Raw genomic sequence first — 22109 nt, forward strand, 5'->3', positions numbered from 1 at the left:
CATTCTGTCATGTGTCACCATTGAAAACAGTCTCTCTCCATCCTTTTTGGAAGCTCCTTCAAGCAGTTAAAGGCTGCTATCAAATCCACCCTCACTCTTCTCTTTTGAGGACTAACTAAGCCCAAATCTCTCAGCCTCGCCTCATAAGTCTCCTAATCATTTTCATTTCCCTCACTGAACTCCTTCCAGTGTGTCCACATCCTTTCTGTAACATTGCCCCAGAATTGAACACAATACTACAGATGTAGCCACACCAATGCCAAATAAAGGGGAATAATTACTTCTTTGGATCTGTTGGAAATGTTCCTACTAATGCACCCCAGTATGCCATTAGCCTTCTTGGCTAAAAGGTCACTCTGTTGACTCATATCCAGCTGTAATCCCCAGGTCTTTTTCTACCAAACTGCTGCTTAACCAGTCAATCCCCAGCCTGTAACAATGCTTGGGATTCTTCTGTTCCAAGTGCAGGACTCTGCACTTATCCTTGATGACCCTCATGAGATTGGTTTTGGCCCAATCCTCCAATTTGTCTAGGTCACACTGGACCCTGCCCATATCCTTCAATGTATCTAACTCTCCCTAGCTTAGTGTAATCCGCAAACTTGCTGAGGGTGCAATCCATCCCCTCATCCAGGTCATTAATAAAGGTGTTGAACAAACCCGGCTGCAGAACTGATCCCTGGGCCACTCTGCTTGATACTGACCATCAACCAGACATCGAGCCATTAAACACCACCCATTGAGCACATCAACCTAGCCAACTTTCTATCCACCTTAAATCCATTTAGTCCATACTTCTTCAATTTGCTGTCTGATTCTTTCTCATTGACATTTAAAGGGTTTGGATGTGAAGAAAAAATAATATGTGATCACACAATTAAAGATGATATCATAATGCATATGCACAAACATCTGAATTATAGTTGCTCTGGCAATGTTCTTACATTGCCTAACTTTTGAGTGGTTAAATCTGTAACAATGCTAAAAAATTTTAGCATAATTTTTCTGCGTACTATCCTAGGATTTTTTTTTAAAGCAAACAAACAAATTTTATGACGTGGCATCATATTGAATCCCACATGCAGCATTGTCAGGGTTGGAACCTTAAATTCACAGCACAGGCCTCTGCCACTAAAGTTGCTTGCTCAGAAAATCCTGGTCTCAGCTCTATGGACTCCCACTCCCATTGCCCAGCCATTCACACTGCCCTTCCCCACGCCTAATCTGTGTCTCTGTCACACTGAACTCCAATCACCCTGCCCATGTTTCTTATCTCTACCATTTCCCAGTGCCAGTTTTTCTCTACAGGATCCTCAGTCTACCTCATTACTTTGCCCTCCCATCTTCTTGTCCAAGTCTCTTTAGCCCAACCACACACAGTTCTTCTCTCACACTCCAGCTCCTCATCAAATCTGCCTCTCTTCTCCCATCACTTCCTTCCCCACTGGTTCTCAATTCCATTCTCTTTCCCCAACCAGTCCCAGTCTTTCCCCATAGCTTCTAATCCAATCTCAGTCTCCCCCCTATATACTGGGCTCCCAGTCACCCCCTCTCTTTGGTCAAATAATCAGTCTCCACTACAGCTCACAATTGTTCCCTCCCCACTACCCTATGAGCCTTTAGTCTGTTTTCATCCCCTCCTTCTTTTTCTAGGCTCCATTGCCCCTCTTGTGCCCCAGCCTCATACATCCATCTCTTGTAATCCAAACATTTGAATAAATCAGCCTCTGCTTCCATACTGCCTGAGCCCAATGCTGGGAGGGGTATGTTAGAGTACAACAGAGACAGGCTCTGTGTTCTCAGTTCAGAAATAGACTACAACAATTCAGAGCTACAGTTAGAGGCTGGAGCTTGCCCAGTATGTACAGAACCTTTGGGGAACTTAGATGCTAAAATCTAAGTAGTAATGAGCTACATTTGGGAGGATTTTCAGAGGCCACTCCCTTGCCAAATTTCAAGTAGCTGCTCCAAAATATGGGGTTGCTAGAGTTTTTCAAATTAAAATTCACAAAAATTTTTATGCAATACAGCATTTCCCCCCCTCAAATACTGTTCCAGAAATGGCTGAACAATTTTGGATGATATTTTCCAAACAATGTTCAATCTGAAGCAAACAGCTGGCATAGAATGTTTTGGCCAAAGTGGGTGAAACTGAGTAAAGTACAGGTTGAACCTCTCTAGTCCAGCACTCTCTGGTCCAGCAACATCTGTGGTTCATCATGATTTTAGTCAGCCTGATGCCCACTTATTATGGGTGTGTCCAAATTTTCCATGGTCCCATAAAGTCTGTTCACAGCCACAAGTCCTGGATCTCAGTGTTCTGTGCTGATATTTAGCGGTAATTTACTCCTACATGTCTTCTAAGAACCCAATAAACTGTGGAAGTGTTGATAATGCTGCTAGACAATATTGACCTCCCGTGATCTGGCAAATTCTCTGGTTCAGCACCAGTCAGGTCCAAAGGGTGCTGGACTAGAGAGGTTCAACCTGTAATAGAACAACTGACAAGACTGGAAAAACTTGCCATCTGTCTACACTGGCTGCTTGAATTTCCGGCAAAGCACTGACGATCTCATGTAAGATCGTCAGTGCTTTTCCGGAAATACTATGCTGATCCCGTTTGGGCAAAAGTCTTTTTCCGAAAGACTTTTGCTCAAAAGGGCCAGTGTAAACAGCACAGTAGTGTTTTCCGCAAAAAAGCCCCGATCGAAAAATGGCCATCGGGGCTTTTTTTGCGGAAAAACGCGTCTAGATTGGCCATGGACGCTTTTCCGCAAAAAGTGCTTTTGCAGAAAAGCATCCTGCCAATCTAGACGTGCTTTTCCAAAAATGCTTTTAACGGAAAACTTTTCCGTTAAAAGCATTTTCGGAAAATCATGCCAGTGTAGACGTAGCCACAACAGTATAATGGTGGAAGATGTTGAGCAACCTCTATAGGCAGTACTACTACTACCACTTCTGCCCAAAATACAATTGTTTGCTAGTGCTAGCAAACTGTAAAACTGAAATTAAAACCTTGTGGAATTTACTGTGGGAAGGAAGAGAAATGAATTAATATTCTAGAGATTATTTACAAGCAGCACTGAAAATTCCCAACATTAACAATCCACAGGCTCGTTTCCTTTATGATCAGTCGACAGCAGGTCTGGACAGACACCATTCTAAATTTGTTTGTGTAGTTCTACCCACAGCCAGGAGATGCTTAATGAGGCATTGGAACAAACCATCACTGCCATCTGGAAAAGAATGGATTAGCTGTTTGAGTGCATGCGCTGTGCATGCTTTTGGGAAAAAAATAGCTTGTGACACCAAGGAATCCTCAGAGACTTTTAATAAAGTATCTAGACATGGGTTAAATTACAGCCTGACCCACTTCATCTGACATTATTGTAACCTTTTTAACACCCAAACAGACTTGGATTGTGATTCTGATTTTTTTTCTGTGTGTCTTTGAAGGTTTATTCCAAACATGGAATTTGCTATGATTTAACTTAGATAACCTGCGTGGGTTGTTTGGGGCGTCCTTGCTTGATCTGGCAAATCCTTGCTCACAAAATTAGTCTTTACTCCTGCAAGATTTTAATGGGATTATCTGCCTGGATAATGTTTGAATTAAAATGAATATATATATATAGCTAATATAGGAAGACCTCTGTAAAGAACATTGATTTCGGATGGTCACTTAATATTTTGCTTGTAAAAAGGGAAATATTTAGGAATTTTTCTCTATTTACCTATTTATAATTCAGAAAATGAAAGCCATTGAGATCATCATCACAGCCCATCACAATTAGTCGCTCACATTAATGCACCTGTGTTGTAAAGACCAGGCTTGCAGACAAGCTTCTGCTTAATCTTGGGTGGTCTCTCAACCAGGTTTGATTAAATGTCTTTTCACAACAGGTGACTTTTTAATTGTTTTCTTATGGCAACTCATTTATTCTGAGGCTTTTGTTTGGCTTGCATTAGTTTTCAAAGTTAATGACTGTGTGGGACAACATGCTGAGTACAGGTGGCGAATGGTAATGTTAAGAATGTCGGTATTATAGCATATGCAGGAGGCAATTGGTTAAACTTTGCCAATTAATACATATGGAGAAAATCCTGCTTGCGTTACTCATAGAAATATTCCCACTGAAGCCCATGATTTTGGAATAGTTTAACACATGTCGTTTCATGGCCTTTAAATGCCTTCAAAGAGTAAAAAGTGCAAAACTGGCATTCTGGCAATAGTACAACAATATAGCTCATTTTCCCCTCTTTGGATGCCAGTAGGATTCCTTGAGAAACACCATGATGTGAACCAAAGCGAGGAACTGAATCAGTAAATTTCATTCATCTTAGGGAGTGGTTCCCTTGGCAAATCCTGGAGTTCTTTCCCTGCCTCTCAAATCATTACCAGTTGCTTTTATGGTTTACGGATGTCCATATCCTATAATCTCTATTGCTTGCCTTCACGCTCCTATTAAATACCAAAAATGAGAAGCCAAGGTATTCTGTGTTGGCCCCAATGGAAACTAACAACTATCCTAGTTTGCAGGAAGTATCCCTGCTCACACAGACATATACAAATCATTGCCAGTGATAAATGAAATGATGGGAGCATACTAACAGCAAAATAATTAAACCCACGTGGCACTGATGTAGGTGGACAGAACAAAAAAGTAAAAAATACTGCTGGACTAAATAGGCTGTCAATAGCTGCAGATAGTATATCAAATAACCTGTCCACTGGATTTCATTTTTACTTCTTTCCCTTTCTAGCAGACAAAACATTTGGTTGTAATTAGCTTGTGTAAAGGAAATAGCATCTGAAGCCCCTGCGTTGCAAGAAGGATGACCCCTGACCTGGTATGAAGACACTTGGAAATATCTGCTAAATCTTGGATAACTATGTATGTAGTGGGTGGGGGCAATTTGAACAAATACACAGGGATTTGCCAAGTATGTTCAAAAGCTACAAAACTATGTTGTATGACAACTGAGAGAGGATTAAAAACCATTTGGATCTAAAAATAATCTCTACAAATCTGCCAATGCCACAATTATTATAAAAAAGACGGTTTGCAGTTTATTTTCAGTTGAAATGTTATTGACACAACAGGCTCCTTTCTCCGTGGTCTCTGTGTGACATATGGGAGAGGCTCTGAGTTCTTCACAAATGTGATACTTTACCTTAATTGCAAAGGAAGAATCAAAAGATAGGAACATAGGAATTGCCATCCCATTCAGATTAGTGGCCTATCTACTCCGATATCCTACCTCTTACACTAATCAGCAAATCACCAAGTAACACAAGAGTGAACCTTTTGTTATAGGTTGTACAAAAGATATGTTCCATCCAGTTAACCTCCCTTTTCTTGGCAAACTCCTGTATTAGCCTCTCTTCATGAAATGAAGTTTCCTTATGGAAAAATATTATAAGTTATTATTCTTTATAATATTCTTTCTGTAGAATTTCAAACCAATTTATAACATTCTATAGCAGTGATATATTTCTGCATTAAATTCTATATGGTGGTTTAAAAGTTCTATGGAAAGGATATTATTCACTATTAACTTCCATATGCTTTTAAAGTGATTTCTGTAGAATACCATTTCATTTTTTTATGAAACCAGATTGGTTTCATCCCTATTAAGTTCCCTAGGACTTTTTCATTTGGGTATTTTATCATTTACAAATCCGGTGCATATGGAATGACTATATACAAATAATCCAAAATCTGTGTTTTACAGATTTGAAACTTCAGATCCTTAAGCATTTTGCAGTCAGCTACTGATTTTTTATATATATTTTAAAACAAAACAGAACATTTGCAGTTTATCTTATTTTAAAAACACAAGCTGAAATAATTTGAAGAATCCATATAATTGAGAGAAAAATGATAAGAATTCCACCATTTAAAATCTTTAAAACATCCCAAATGTTCCTTACTACATATACCATTTTGGATTAGCTGCTGGAAGTTGGATTAGCAGCAATTGCAAGCTGACTCTAAAACTGTTCTTTAATATTTTAGAGTTGAGAATGAGGAATTCCTGCACCATTCAATCTTCACAAATTAGCACAAATAGTTGTGGGTCCCTACCCACCAACTTGAAGGTTTCACTATTCCCATTCATTCACATACACTAGAGATACACAAAAAGAATGACTTGTGGAACACATTTTAGCATTTTTTCCATTAAGGAGGAGGCGATTAAGTCTGGCAGGATGCCAGATTCTGATGGTCATCAGTCCTTCTGGGGCAATTTTTTAACTTTGCAGCTGTATTGTTGGCTTCAACTTGCAGTCCCAAAGATATTTGCAGTGGTTTTGTTTTTCTGTTACATGGGGGAAAGAGTGTTTTAAGATTTTTTTGTTTTGTTTTGCTTTGTTTTCTTATTGTTTCATTTTAAATGCAAGGTTTTTATTTTGTTTCAATTTGTTTCTTTTTGCATCTGCCACAGTCCCCGCTGTGTCACCACCCCTTGGAACACTTTCACCATTCTCAGACCCTTCTAGTTGCAAGAACTGTGAGCAGTTAAAAGACCATATCATGAGCTATAACACATGGCTGTGGGTGTCAGCTAACAATTTGCAGGTGCATATAAGTCCAGCAAAGCTTTCAAGTTATATGCACTATATAAGCTATGTTTGACACTCTCAGTGGTTGCATCTGAGCAAATTAGTTTCTTATTTATCTCAAATTTATGAGTCCCATCAAATGAGTGGAGGGAAGGCTGATGTTTCAAACATCCAGAAGTAGATAGAAAGGCTTTTTTGTTTAGTTTTTACTACTGATAGTCTTTCAAGGATCTTTACTTTGGATTTTCACTAGAGCATCCAGGAAGAGGATGGCATCCAGCAATGCCCCAGTTTGAAAGCTAAAATTTAAATATGCGATGGTTTGGATAAAATAAAAAGTAACCCAACGCTTCATCTAATACATATAATAATAAAAAAAATACTTAAATAAGATTTTAGAAAGTTAATTGACTTTTTATTCATTAATTTTTCCAGTCTCCTTCCCAAAATTTTAAGCAGCAGCCAGGACTAATAGACTACACATGGGAATGGAAAGCAGGAGTTCTAATAATTGACTCTGCCATGAATTCTTGGGTAAGTCATACAACCTCTCCCTCTCTGTGTGCCAGATCATGGAGCTATTCATGTCTAGCCAGTTGAAAGTTGCCGCGCTGGAAGCCAGCACACTTGTATTAAAAAGGAGTTCTCCCATGCCAATAAATTCTCTACTGGGCAGTTTTCAGCCACTTTCTCTCATCAAAGTGGTGCAAAAGGGTCAGCTCTCAGAAGATAACTATGCATTATGCACATCTGATAAGTCACCGAATGCAGAAGAACTGACAGGGTATGGTCACAGGCCGAGCAAAGGTTATCTACTTGGTGGGCTTTACGGTAATATCAAATCTGTGTATGTGCTAGGGAAGGAAAATTACATTTCCAAGCAGAAGAGGAGACTTGTTGGTGAACATTGTTGGCTATCTGATTGACAAACTTAAGTTTTCTAGACTACCAAACACACCATAAAACTTTTATTTTAGTTTTAATTATGAAATGATTGAGGCCTTGGGCTAGTGCAATATTTAAATGAACTAATTTCTTTACAATTACCTATTATATTCAGCTTAAGGTCACATTAGCTTATCAAGATTAATATTTTGACAGTGAATTCTAACTGAATTACTTGTGATTGGCTACTTATGCTTACTTGGCTACTTATTTTCCCTCAGTTCTCTTCTATCTGCTATCTTAGGGCATGTGTACACTACAGAGAAAATCAAACCGGGGTCAATCTTCAAACATTCGATTTAGTGGGTCTAGTGTAGACCCCTATATGGAATGCTGAGAGCAGCCCCAGCTGGCATCCAATATTCATCGATCTGCAAGGATTAAGGAAGCCAATGGGAGCACATGCTCCCCTAGTGTAGCTGCTGCGGCAGCTTGACTTAAGGTAAGCCAAATCCAGCTATGCATTTTCCACAGCTGGATGGCGTACCTTAAGATGATCTGTCTGGTCTAGTGTCAGGTCTTAGAAATATGGACAACAAGAGAATCTTAAATAGTTAAGCATGCATAAATGCATCCACTGAACATAAAACAGAATGATGGTGAATGGTCAGATAGTAAATTGTCAGAGCAATGAACAACAGGAAATTACCATGTGAAGTTTGTGTACATTTGCAAACTCTGTCTCCAACTATTCTCATTGCCCAGCTATCTTTCAACAAGATTTATACTGAAAGAAACCCAATCAAAAGTAGCTGACTGCATAATTTCAAGATAGTATTGTCATCTGTATCTTTTTTAAAAAAAAATCTTTTTGATGCAGGCGAGATAGAAATAAAGTAAAGATGGGCTGGCTAATAAAAAATTAAACTTTCATAATTTTTCATGGGAAAAAATCATGATAAACTTGCAAATATGCAAAAACATCCTTTTCTCAGCTGCACTGATTTTGCAATCTGCCATATTTCTACAGTCCTCAAAAATTTCTAGAAGTCTTTGTGGATCTTCATCTTTCTCCAAATATCTCTGAATTTTACTTCAAGCTTCTGTTACCACTAGGTAGCATGCAACTGCTCTGGTAAAATTTTTCAAGCATCACCCTCTGTTTGACTTTCCTCATGCAGATACATTTTAAATCCCTACCTGTTCTGTCTATTTTCTCTTTGAAGGAAACAAGGCAGTTCTATGAAAGCCCCAATTCCACTGCAGTAATACTTGGAGACAGGAGTTCTCTCAGGCTATGTCTACACGGCAGGCTTCTTGCGCAAGGAGCCTTTTGTGCAAGAGTTTTTGCGCAAAAAGTTCTTGCACAAGAGCATGTCCACACCTCAAAGCGCATCGCAAAAGTGATGTGCTTTTGAGCAAGAGCACATCCACACTTCATGGACACTCTTGCGCAAGAAAGCTCTGATGACCATACACAGAATGGCCATCAGAGTACCTGTGCTTTTTTTTCCATAGGGGTTTCTTGCACAAGAAACCTCTCTGGAGCATCCAAACTTGCCTTTTAATGCAATAGCTGTAGCACAAAAGGGAATTACGCCTGTAGAAGGAGGTTTACCTACACTGGCAAAAGCCCTCTGTTCTGACATTTTACTGCTGATTTACTTGAGCAAAAGCACACTTGAGGTGTGGACTCTCCATAGGTTTTTGAGCAAAAATGGGAGTTTTTGCGCAAAAGCTTTGCAATGTAGACGTAGCCTCAGTGAACTTTAACAGCTCATCAAGCAAATTGTCTCTATCCACACATGAAGAAAGGAGACATTGGCTGTCTTGGTAAGAATGAGAAACATTCACACATGTTCACTGCATGTATACACGTTGGTAGGTCTGGGAATTGGTATCTATAAAATGCTCCTATCCCCAGATCATTAAGAATTTATTTTGAAAATTAGGGCTGGTCAAAATGTTCCTGTGAACACTTTTTTTCAACAGGAATTTGGACTTTGAACAAAACAATTTTTGTTTGGCAAAGTTCTGTGGAAAATGTCAATACACAGAGATGCATACACCAGGGACTCTTGAATACATATTGCCTGATCGTGCACTACTGAAGTCATTGGGAGCTCTGCCACAGAGGAAGAGAGACAATGGGACATTTTAATTTACATTAGGGTCATTTTACACAGCTAGAGAAATGTGAAGCAGCTTTAGAGTGAGTGTAAGGGTAATGTAGGCTTAATTACACTGTCCAAACGATATTAGAGGCACCTTTGTACATGGAAGTCAGGCTTCTTGAAGTGTTCTGTGATCTAATTCCTAGTTAATTAGGGCTGAATTAATATGTTTATATGAAGTGCATTAGTATTATTTCTATAAATTGGGGGTTCTGGGATTTTTAAACAATCTGCAGCAAGGGTATGTCTACACTAGCTCCCTAGTTCGAACTAGAAAGGCTAATGAGGGGGACCGAAATTGCAAATGGAGTGCGGAATTTAAATATCCCGTGCTTCATTAGCATGTTCCCAGCCGGTCACCATTTTGGAAATTGACTAGCCTGGAATAACTGCCCGTGTCCACACGCGGCAGAGAAGGGCAATTCCTAAATAAACCCCTTACTTCGAATTACCACTTAAACCTCATGGAATGAGGATCATGGAATGAGGTTTAACTGGTAATTCGAAGTAAGGGGGTTATTTCAGAATTGCCCTTCTCTGCCATGTGTAGACACGGGCAGTTATTCCGGGCTAGTGAATTTCCAAAATGGCGACCGGTCAGGAACATGCTAATGAAGCACGGGATATTTAAATCCCGCATTTCATTTGCAATTTCGGTCGCCCTTATTAGCCTCCCCAGTTCGAACTTGGGGGCTAGTGTAGACATACCCCATGATTGGACTTTGGATTAACAACAACAAATATGGATGCTCGATAAACAATCTGATGCCTACAAGAATAGGATTGGTCAGAAAAGTACTGACACTTGCACTTTTACTCTGTGGGGACATATCAGGAACACAAGCTTTCATCACTTTCCATTCCATATGTAGATGGAAAGTTAGCTGAGAACCAAATGCTTTCTCACTTAATAAGGGCTACACTTTTCTATGGAGGAGATGGGGGCTCTGGGATGCAGAAGGGAGCTTGCAGTAGGGAATTGGGGTGCAGGAGAAGGTGTGGGGTCTGAGTGAGAGTTTGAGTGAAGGAGAGGATTCACAGTGCATGAAGCTTCACCCTTCCCCCTTGACACAGAGAGGCAATATCAAAGGGAAAGCTGAGCCAAACTAGTAACTTTTAGTAGTTACTAAACTTTTAGTTTAGTAGTTAAAGTGATGGACTGGTACCCTGGAGATCTACTGAATCCTAGTCTGCCACAGACTTACTATTTAGCTTAGATAACAAGGAGTCCAGTGGCACCTTAAAGACTAACAATATTTTATGGCATAAGCTTTTGTGAGTTGCAACTCACTTCATCAGATGCATGAAGTGAAAGAAAAAGAAACAGATAGTAGGAAGATAGAGATGAGAGCTAATTCAATGTAGCTTAGTTAAATCATTAAAGGTATGTCTACACGGCAGTTAGACATCCATGATTGGCCCATGCCAGCTGATTTAGCCTGATGGGGCTTGAGCTATAGGGCTGTTTACAGAATAGACATTCAGGCTCAAGCTGAGGCCCAGGTTTTAGGACACTGTGAGGGTCCCAGAGCTCAGCCATCAGCCTGAGCTGGAACATGCATACCACAATTAAAAAGCCTCACAGCTGAGACAGCTGGTACAGACCATCCATGAGTGTCTAATTGCAGTGTAGACATATCCTCTGGGATAGATTTTTAAATGAGTTTAGGTGCCCAAAAATACAGGTAGGCACCCCAGGTAATTTTCAAAGCACTTGTCTGCATCTTTAGGTACTTAAATGCCTTTAAAATGTTGGTTTTATCTCTGTGCCTCAAGCCCCCATATGTTAAATTAGAGAGTAGTACTTTCCTGTTTCAAAGGGATATTGCAAGGATAAATTGGTTAGTAATGGTGAGGCATTCAAATACTGTAGTGCGGTGGGCCATAAGCACCTAGATTATACGGATTTTATATAAATGTGAATCAGCATCACTCTACTCAAAGTGGATGGGAACAAATATTTATTTCTGTGCTTATAGCCCAGAAAGGTATAAGTCCAGTTTTGCTGTTTTAATTCCATGCAGCTTTCATGGAATTTCATGCTAGTACTGGATAAAGTAAGGCATAGAGGCAGACACTGTAGATGTTTCCCTGCCAATGAACCTTGGTATCTGATTTGCCACATCCCTGCTATTTTAGAACCGGTTCAGGATGCTAAGTACTCTGTGCCTTTAATTTGAGGTTGAGGACCCTCAGCATGTTGTTGATAGTATCTGAGTCCTGCCTTAGAAGCTCTCTCTTAGCCTCATTAATGAACTAGCATCAAGAGGCCTAATTGGTGGCCCTTTCGTGCGGAATGGTACTTAATTAGAAACTGACCCGCAGCTGCTGCTGTGAAACAGGGAAGGCACCATCTGAATTAGGTTGGGGAGTCAGGAGAAGTAGGAAGGACATAGATGAAGGTCCATCACTTTGGGGCTGACTTGGGCTAAGATGAAGAACTGGGAGGGTCAGGAGAAGGTGAATAAATCACAAATGCTGGCCACTTCTTAGCCATTGGCAGAGTTTGTTACTTTTCCTAAAGTTTGCCCTCACAAATCAGTCCCATCCCTCCTATCCCCAGCCTAGTTCACGGAATGGCAAGCCTTTCTTAAATGTCCCATCTGTCCACAGTCCTAATGTCCCCTTGGCCAGGCCTCAGGCTGGTTGGACATGGTACTTGGAGCTACTGCTGCTTCTTCAATGAAGGCCTATAACAGGAGGTGCTGGCTCCTGCTTTTTAAGCCTGCCTAGCTGCAGCTACAGCTCTAGCACACCACTGCCACTCAGTGAGTCTCAGCTGCTGAACTTTGCCTCATAGAGCTTTGCCTCACAGAATCAGACCTCCCCAGATATAAGTATGTGACATTTAGTGTCTGCATCTGTCCCTCCTTGTATCCTGGTTCCATTTCTCTTCCAGGGTCTATCCCCTCTTTCCCACCACTAGTATCATGAGGGAATATGTATCCTTACCTCCTGAGCATCCCCTTGTGCCTAGATGCAGCATTGCAGGGGATTGTGCTCATGGCTACTTCATCTGCCACCATGCTCAGTCATGGCTGGTCCCTTGCTTGGATTCCCTCTTGGACTGAGTTTTGTGTAACACATGTCTATAGGGTTAATCCATATAACAGTTTACTCCCCTTCAGGGGTTCAGCACTAAACAAACAGGCCTTCTCTCCTCCTGGTCTCCGTTTTGATTTATCCCCCTTGCCAGGGTACTGACCTCACAGACTATTTCCTGCTGGGAATCTAAGTATCACCAAAACTGGATTTCTACACCTCATAGGCTTCTACATCACTGCTAAGTCCTTACAGACCCTCGTTTGTGGCTCCTCTCCATGCTAGGCCCTCACCCCAAGCACTAAAGCCACTGCTATAGTAGCTCTGCTTCCTGGACTTCGCCAGTCCCAAGTTATTGGGCCTTTCTCTGTGCCAGTGTGTTCCAAACTGGGAGTCCCAACCCAAAGGGAGGTTGTAAGCCTATTGTGAGGGATCATGGTATTTCCACTCTTACTTATGTACATTGCTTCAGAGGTGGGTAGTGAGAAAGTGGTGGGTTTCCAGATGCCCAGTTCTGCCATCAGTGATGCTGCCAACAGCAGCACAGAAATAAGGGTGTTCTGGTTTGGGGAGGGGAAGTCATCACAGCACGAAATATTTTCAAAGGGAGTCCTGAGAGGAGTATTCCTGCTTTAGGCCCTTCCCAGGGAAAAGGAAGCACTGCCTACCTGGTTTTCTATTACCTTCCAAGTCCTATTTAAGTAGTACTTTCTGTCCTTCACCATCACAGTCTGGATCAATTTCTAGTTATGCCCCATCATACCCAGATGGTGCAATTAATTAGGGCCCATGTTGCCAGTTCATCAGTGAGGCTATGGGATAGCTGCTATCCGATGTGCAGGTCTGAATCCATCCCACCTCAAAGAGTCTGCCAGACTATGACACATCCATTCTCATTAGAAAGTTTTTCAACCACAGAGGAAGGTGATTTCACAAGGACAGTGGAGAATGAATCTCTAAGTGTAAAGAAATGAATTGCTAGGACCTGATCCTTCCCTGCCCTGCATTTTCCTCAGGCACAGATGACTGCACAAAGTGAGTGCAAGGTGGGTGTAAAATGAAGAATGGTTTACACCCCCTTAAATGACTACAGAAAGGGCACATCTAAACTACATTCCTCTTATGAAAGAGGAATGTAAATGAGCCCGATTGAAAATTCAAATGAAGCGCGGATTTACAAATCAAATGAAGTGCAGATTCTTTTGCATAATTGCATGTGTGCGCTTTTTCAAAAAAGGGTTTTTCAGAAAAGAAACCGCAGTCTAGATGGGGTTCTTTAAAAAAAAAACACCTTTTTTTGAAAAAACCCGTACTCCTGAAAAAATGAGGAGTACGGGTTCTTTCGAAAAACCGCATCTAGACTGCAGTTTCTTCTTTGAAAAACCGTTTTTTGAAAAAGCGCTCTCACACAATTATGCAAATGAAGCATGAGATTTGTAAATCTGCACTTCATTTGAATTTTCAATCGGGCTCATTTACATTCCTCTTTCGGAAGAGGAATGTAGTTTAGACATAGCGTAGGTGCAAGGCAGAGAATTAAGCCATATGTACATACTTACTATAGCAAATCCAATGGACAGTTTTTAATAACCATGCCTGCAGATGTTCAGGTAAACAAACCATCTGTTTATGGATTAAAGTTTGAATGGCTTAATGAGAAGTTCATAAAAGAATCAAACACCTAAAGATTGTTTTGAATATTATTTTAATGCTTTCCAGCTCATTTCCTATAGCCCTGCTGATATTATTAAAAAGGTTGCCAAAAGCACTCTGGCAAATGGTAAAGATTCAAATAATGAGCATCTCATACAAACTTTTTTGTGGATAATTAGAGGATTGAATATCTAGAAGAATAGGCCACATTTTATTACTCATAAATCATTCATTTTTCTGGACGTTTTATTACTTCATGTCTCTAATTATTTTTTAAAAGCCTCTAAAAAACTCAAATGTTTTAAATACTGAACATTTTCAGCCTTTCAGTGCCATGTTGAGCATAAAAGAATATTTCCTTCAACTCCCCAAAAAGGTTATTTATTTTTCATTTGTAATAAACAATGACTACAGAAGCAGATGTTGACTTAATACTCATACATCAGTTAGTTGGCTTGCTCCTACTCAGTGCTTTTTTTGTGATGGTACTGCCTGGTACGTAGCACCGGTACCTCCAATCAGCTCAACAACTTTTCCCCTGGAGCACTGGCACCTTTTTTTTTTTTTAACAAAAAAAGCATTGCTCCTACTAACCATTGGTTTACTTCCTATTTTAGCACAAATTTTATGAAACCTGACAGTACATACAGTAAGTGGTTTATTCATAAGAAGGGATGCACAGTTTCCTGTGACACATAAACTCTGGATGTTTCTATAGCTTGGTACATTTTTATATCACGTTACTCAACAAAATTTGCCTGGGCTATGGATTAATTTAGTATTTGGGGGAGGTTTCTAATATGTCATCTTTACCATTTCTGCCTCCGAATTTTTCTGTCTGACTCACTAGGGTAAAAAATTGACACATTTTACTCACTAGGGTAAAAAATTGACACTGATTTTTTGCAACTTGGTAGTAGCTTAAGTCAACATTTGGATTTCCTCATTTGATTTGGATCTTTTATATGAAAACTACACAAGTTTCCCAGATTGCTGAAACTCACACAAGACTTTTTAGGTCCATTTTTCATTCAAGCTATCTTTAGGTGCAACACTAGTCAAGCAAAGACTGGCAGTGGGCCGGATCTCCGGCAAGCATCAGTGGACATTGCTCCATTGATATTAATGGAGCTATACTGACATATGTCAGCTGTGGATATGGTCCACTGTTTTGAGTTTGACAGACAAGTTGTTGACCCTTTATAGACGCATATAAAGAGATGTCTCTTTAATCAGATGCCTGATGACTTCGTGTGCATGCCTTTTGGAATGAGGCCCACTGACAGGGGGGAGGCAAAGGGTGCAATTGCCCCAGAGCCAGTGATTCAAAGGGGCCTAAGGCTCCAGCTGCTGCTGCAGTGATCAGAATCTTGAGCCCTTTAAATAGACACCAGAGCACTGTGCCTGAGCACTGGGCCATGCCTTCTGGGCCATGGTAAAGGCTGTGTGTGTGGGGGGGGGGAGGCATGCTCTGGGCAGTGGAGAAGGCCAGCTGCCCTCGGCCCTGCCCTTTCTGCCTTGGCCTAGCCCCTTCTGCAAGCACAGAGCTAGCCCCTCCCCCCCCCCCCCCCCCCCCCCACACACACACACAACTTGCCTAGTGGCCTGAGGAGGCTGTTGGCTCTGCTGATTGGAGACAAGATCCAGCAAAAACAATCAGGAATCCTGTGGCACCATAAAGACCTAACAAATTCATCTGGGCATAAACTTTTTGTCAGACGTCTATTAGAGTTTATCTAAAATCGTTAAGAGGAGCCAATGAAATCACTAGCTCTGTATGTTTTATGTGAATGGAGGATGATCAAAAGTAGTCTCACCTCTGGAAAAACAGGGTGAATTTTTTTTTAAATTATTATTTCCTGATTCAAGAAACAAAGCCATAGGAGTTATAGCTCACATTCACGGGGATGGAATTTGTGTTGAACAGAGACCTTAAAAAAAAACGAGGCCCAAAAATTTTGAACCTCTGTGTTGCTGTGGGGAAGAAAGAAAAGAAGAGCAAACATGGGAAGAAAGGTCCTGAAAACAGCAAAAGAGGAATGCAGCCAAGATGGAGTTTCCCTTTACCCTCACAAATCCTCCTTTGGTGGCCCAAGGTATTGTCTGCTGTCTCCAGAATCACAGTAGGAGGTACAGCTTAGACCTCCCTGGTCCAGCACCCTTGGGACCTGACTGGTCCAGCACCCTTGGGACCAGTTCTGGCCCCTCTGCTGATGGACTCTGGGCTGTTCCTCACCCTTCTCTGCTGTCAACGTAGCCCCTAGTCCAGAGCCCCTCCTGGCCAGTGGCTGAGTACTGCTACCAACTCAGGGCTGCAAGCCACAGTCTCCCTGCTCCTACACCACTGGCCCTAGCTGGATTCCATAGCAGGTCTGGCCCCACCACCAGGTTCTGCATCCCTGTCCAGATTCTACTGCCAGTCTAACTCTGACCCCAGCTACCAGGCTCCATGCCCCTAGCTAGGCTCTGCTGCCGGTCCGGTCCTGGCCCCAGCCACTGATCTCAGTGCTCCCAACTGGGCTCTGATGCTGGTCATGGCCAACTGTCAGGCTCCCTGTTCCCAAGGATGGGCTCCCCCCAGTCCCACCTGCAGCTGCCAGACTCTCAGCCACTGACACTCTCTAGTCCAGGAGCTCTCTGGTCTGGCAACATCCCTGGTCCTCCTGGACCATGGATGTTGCTGGATCAGAGAGCCCCACACTAGAGAGGGTCAACCTGTAGTATTGAGGAGATCGGTGAAATGAATAGTCCTTGCTAGTGGCATCTCCCCTGGGATCTATGACCTTTCGTTCTAAGCCTCAAACTCCCATTTCTGTCCTCAGGATAGGGACTAAGGAAGACTTGACTGAGGAAATACCATAATTAAGAATTTGTAATATTTATGAGATCTGAGAGAGGGGGAGGGATAAAAACTGTGCTTTCCCTCCATTTTTAAGCCATTAGCTTGCCTGATCTCTGTTATTCTAGAACTTGTTTTCTTTCATTTCTTGTAAACCCTTCTGTAGCTTTTTAAAGTGACAGTTTATAACATTTGAGGGAGAAATAAACAGTATAAACTATTGAAAACTGAGATCCATATAACACTACTTTTAAGCAGGCAAAATTATCTAACATGGGCATAGCTTGTATGTCTGGCTAGTTTATTTCTAATGCCATCTTATTGAATTAAGGCATAAGTACTAAAATAGGCTTGTTTAAAAGAAACAGCACAAATTGGCTTCTTAAGTACCGTGACTAGATTCAATGATGTAATGGAAAAAGAAGCAAAGCAAATGCCATCTCATTTGTAAGACTGGCCTATTATTTATGCACACAAATAGCTTCAAAAATCTGTGGTGTATGAAAGAACACAGTAGGTTCATATGTTCTTTATAGAAATTGAGCGTGGTCTCTTCCAGCCTCAAAATAAATTTTGAGCATATTGTATAAGCATCAACTTTTTCATCTGAAATAGGATTTAAAAGAAAATGTTATTTGTAGGGATAACATTTATTATTAATTATGATAAAGCTCTGTATATATAAGAATTAAGGTCAGTCTTTTATTTCCTGTTATAAATGTAATCTTTAAAAGAGTTATGAAAGCTAACTTTTATCCCATTACCTCCAATAACATTTCATGTATAAGCAAGACAATGAGAGTTGCCATGTAAGGGAAAAATTTAATTCTTGGGGGGGAGGAGGGAATGGCTATATTTAAACAAATCACATTTTAAGTACTTCCTGTCATGATTGCCAAACCGCTAAAGAACCAGACAACATCTTAAACTGCTATTCCTAATTATACATAAGAATGGATAGTTACAACTTACTGATTCCAAAGATATTGCTGCAACTGGAATGTAAATTCTGGGAGTAACTGTGTTCTCAAGACACTGATGGTGTAAACTGAAATTTGGGTGCTAGATTTTACAGGCTGAATTAACTGCACTCAGTGCAGGAACAACCGAATGGCAAACAAGGGTGTGGCTTTAAATAATCCTGGAACTAGCAAAGCACAAGACATTTGCCAGTTTAACTCAGAGGTACCTTAGAGCTGATGTAATTTAAGCAGCTGCCCAATGAATTAATAGCATTCCCTGTGGAGTAAATTACTTTAACATCTGGTACGACTGTATGCAAAACTTCTCTCTAAAATCTCCTCACACTGCAGTGCTTTTCCTAGATCACAAAACACAAGAATTAGAGGCCTAGCATCCATGGAACAGGCTCAGAGCTCCACCCCAACTCCAGAAATGCCTGTCGGAGATAAACCTCCTTTAACTGGCCAATCAAGTCAGATTTGTGGCTAGTTTCCATTGCTGGAGCAGCACAAAACGACTGGAGTGTATTAATGTATCTGGTCCTAAAATAGTAGTTACACACACTTCAATATTGGTCAGGGTCGGCCCAAGCCATTTTGGCGCTCCGGGCCCCAGGCGCACAGTGCTGCCCCGACGCATGCGCAGGCCCGCCCCCAGGGCGCATGGGCAGACGCACGGCGCATGGGCTGCCCAGTCAGCTCAGCCATTGCCGATGGTGCGCAGCCCAGGGCCACCCGGGGCAGGCGGCGCCTGGCCGTGCAGGGCCCTGCAGCCGCGGGGGGAAGGGCGCTACTGGCCAGTGCTGTGGGGGTTAACACAGCCCCCGCCTCGGGCGGCCGCTGCAGCCCTCCGGGAGCCGGGTGCCCCCTGTAGGTTGGCGCCCTGGGCAGCTGCCTTACTAGCCCATCCCTTAGTCTGGCCCTGATATTGGTACTACTACCCCTTCACAGTTAGCTCTGCATTTAATCTTTAATGTAAACGTGCATTAAGGATTTGTCTATGTTGGGAACCTATTGTGAAATGAGCTAGCTTGCTGTGCGGGTACTTTTCTTAGCTTAATAATTATTGATGAATAGCTATTCTAAGCTAGTTTCCCAGTTAGACAAGAGAAATGTCAGGCCTCTTCCTATGAAGATTGTATCATTACATATATGTCTATGAAACTTCCCTGGTTAACTATACCTACATCATCCCTGACAAGTTTTGTCTAACCTGTTCTTTAACACCTCCTAGGACATGGATACCACAAGCCTCAAATGTTTACCTATCTGTCTAGAAAAAGTTCCTAATATCTAACCTAAATCTGCTTTGCTTCAAGCTAAGCCAATCGCTCCTTGTCCCACCTTCAATGGATATAGAGAACAACTGATGATTGTTCTCCACGGGTATGTCTACACTAGCCCCCTAGTTCGAACTAGGCCTTTATTTCGAACTGCTGGGTTCCTGCCACGTGTAGACACAGGCAGTTAGTCTGGACTTGTAAATTTCAAAAATGGCGACCGGCCAGGAAGATGCAAATCAAGCGCGGGATATTTAAATCCTGGGCTTGATTTGCAACTTCGAATGCCTACATTAGCCTCCCTAGTTCGAACTAGGGGGCTAGTGTAGACATACCTCACATAAGAACCTTTTACATATTTAAAGACTGCTATCATCTTTCAGCCTTCTCTTCTCTAGGCAAAACATGGCTAGTTCTTTCAAACTTTCCTCACAGGTCATGTTGTTGAAACGTCTCATCATTTTGTTCCTGGACTTCCTCCAATTTGCCTACACCTTTCTCAAAGTGTGGTGCCCAAAACTGGACACAGGGTCTTAATGATACTACACCAGACCAAAAAGAGTGGAATAATTGACTCCTGTGTCTTTTACGTATACTCCTATTAATACAGTCCAGAACGACATTTCCCTTTCTTGCACTAGCATCACACCATTGACTCATTCAATGATGATCCACTATAACTCCCACAATCTTTTTTGCAATACTGATATCTAGCTAAGTATTCTCTATCTTGTATTTTTCTTTGATTTTTTTCATTCCTATTTGTAGTAGTTTGCATTTACCTTTAATCAGTTCCAGCTTATTGACTTCAGACCACTCTCCAATTTATCAAAATCATTTTCAGTTCTGTTTTTCAAACTGTATACAACCCCTCCTAGAGTGGTGTCATTTGCAGATTTTATAAATGTGTTTTCATCTCCGTCATCCAAGTCATAAATGACACTACTAACTACTACTCTACCTAGTACAGAGTCTTATGGAACTTCACTTCTTTCATCCTACCATTTTGACAAAAATCATTGATAATCATTCTTTGTAAATAGTCTTTCAAACATTTGTGTACCCTCCTTAAATTAGTGTAATGAACTACTTTCCAAGCAGTGCAATGTTCATTCATTCCTCTGTCTTGAGCCATCCACAAGGGCGCCATTTCAGGCACATCATGGGGGGACGGGCAGCAACCGTACGATCTGATATGTGGCTCTAGCTTTTCATCACATTGCCCGGATGCTAAGGGAGTGAGGGGAAAGTGCTTGCATTCCATGCATGCCTTTCACACCTGGCTGGTGAAGGGAGCTCACCAACCAGGTGTGAAAGGCACATACAGAATGCAAGCACTTTCCCCTCACTCCCTTAGTGTCTGGCGAATGGGATGAAAAGCAAGCCACATCCCAGAGCGCATGGCTGTTGCCCCCTCACATGCCCGAAATGGCACCATTGGCCATCTATACCCCTCCAATAGTGAGTAAAAGTTGTGAACTCCATTATGAAGCATCCAGTACACTAGCTGATTCATGTCTACCACAGAGATCACTATAGGTCTGTGATGATGTATGTATGTAATTTATAAAGCTTCTTTATGAAAGATACTATATATATTTTTTTTTTTAAATTTTACTTGGAAATGGTATATCAGGATGGTTGCTTTATTACTATTTTTAAGGCAACCAATTTATGTTAAATAATCAACTGCTTAACACTTATTAATACAGCATTAGAAAACATACTAAATGAGGTTAAATTTAGGTGGTGCCAAATAATATGGAGATGAAAATTCACTGCTTTGTTCTCGATCCTTCAATGAAATCTTAATATGCAGACCCATGTCATTGGAGGATCAAGACCCTAGTCTTTATTTTTAATTCAAAACAAATCAGTCATTAACATTGTAATAGATCATGGCCAACATAGACAAATAAATAAGACAAATATATTAAAATGTTTTGCACAGTAAGTCCATAAAATCCTTCTCAGCTATGTAACTAGTCAAACTTCACTCATGAATAAACCATATAGTTGAAGACAGCTATAGGTTCAAATTAATTTTGTATGTCCTTTCAACTTCATTTACATATTAAAATAACTGACATAAAGAACTTAGGAAAACAGTGTTTGCTCTTACCCCAGGAAAAACAACCATGTGCTCATGTGAAAAAAAGCATTTATACCAATAAGCTTTAGATGAGGAGAGTCTCTGGATTTGGGAACTTTTCTGGGAAATGTCATTACAATTTATTCATGTATCTAACTGAACTTGTGTTGAACCATTTTCTCTTTACTTGCCTTTGAAGGGTTTTGTAGAAGCTCAGGGAATAGTCAAAACTTCCTTGCCACTGAATAATGAATGTAGTCTGTTCCTCACTCCAGTAAACACTGCATTTTTGTAAAGAAAGAAACCAGCTGGTGCATAAAAATCAAGCTTGCTCACACATTTCAGGATAACTTTTTTCAAGATACATCTTTAGATAAACATCAACCCACAATTCTTTTGGCATTGAATATGAAACCAATTAAATAATAAAAGGCAGGAATATTTGTTTTTGTGTATAAGGTGGTGTGGTTGGCCTAGCAGAAAGGCTTCTTATCTCTCTGGGCTCCCACAGGCCTATGGAATAAAAGTGGGGTTGTGCATCAGTGATCTTCTGTGGGCTTTCAGGCCATATCAAACAGACTATGAAATGCTCTTCATTCAACAAACGGGAAATA

General features: G+C 41.1%; 1 long non-coding RNA gene across 1 annotated transcript in view; it reads left to right on the plus strand.

Annotated features, from left to right (window-relative positions):
- Positions 1-22109, plus strand: part of LOC112544700 (uncharacterized) — a 55598-nt gene that overhangs the window by 26524 nt on the left and 6965 nt on the right. Inside the window, exons 3-4 of the long non-coding RNA XR_003088032.2 lie at positions 4765-4851; positions 7004-7102. This is a non-coding gene — a long non-coding RNA (uncharacterized LOC112544700). The remainder of the gene's footprint in view (positions 1-4764; positions 4852-7003; positions 7103-22109) is intronic.

The sequence above is a fragment of the Pelodiscus sinensis genome, chromosome 1, assembly GCF_049634645.1.
Source record: "Pelodiscus sinensis isolate JC-2024 chromosome 1, ASM4963464v1, whole genome shotgun sequence".
Lineage (NCBI taxonomy): Eukaryota > Metazoa > Chordata > Testudines > Trionychidae > Pelodiscus > Pelodiscus sinensis.